The sequence below is a fragment of the Penaeus monodon genome, chromosome 20 (genome assembly GCF_015228065.2).
Source record: "Penaeus monodon isolate SGIC_2016 chromosome 20, NSTDA_Pmon_1, whole genome shotgun sequence".
NCBI lineage: Eukaryota > Metazoa > Arthropoda > Malacostraca > Decapoda > Penaeidae > Penaeus > Penaeus monodon.
Window position 1 is genome coordinate 44,272,793 of NC_051405.1, and position 341 is coordinate 44,273,133.

The following is a 341-nucleotide window of genomic DNA, read 5'->3' on the forward strand; positions in this document are numbered from 1 at the left end:
TTTATTTTCTGTCATTCTTGTACTATACAGCTATCTGAAACTTAACCATTACGAAAAAACTGTGCCCAGACTACCCATCAAATGCAATCCCTCGGCGTCCAATACGTGTACTGACAACAATTAGCCCTTATCTACAACTCAATATCACCTAATGTAATCCCCTAAGAATACAGAACACTAGTAGGACGTGACAAAAAAAAAATCCAGAACAAAGCACGTTTCTCACCAAGATCAGGAAACAGGTGGGGGGAAAACTCCTTTGACTCTGGAAAACCAATTCACATCTCGAGTTTTCACACACAGTTCTTGACAAAAAGGACGCCGAGCACTAACCTCCTTTT